Here is a 212-nt window from a genome sequence, read left to right on the forward strand (position 1 = left end):
TTATGAGCCAAGTGATCTAAATTAATATAAACCTTGCATTATGGTTCATCAGCATAATAACCAACAATTACAAAATTTTTACATAAAGGGATATTTACATGCCCATCTATATTTATTCTTGAGACAATTTCAGCAACAACTCTATGCTATTTGATGATTGTGCTTAAAACACTGCCCTGTTCATACGCACAACTAGATCCTTCATTTTATAA

Source organism: Lupinus angustifolius, chromosome LG03, assembly GCF_001865875.1.
Source record: "Lupinus angustifolius cultivar Tanjil chromosome LG03, LupAngTanjil_v1.0, whole genome shotgun sequence".
Lineage (NCBI taxonomy): Eukaryota > Viridiplantae > Streptophyta > Magnoliopsida > Fabales > Fabaceae > Lupinus > Lupinus angustifolius.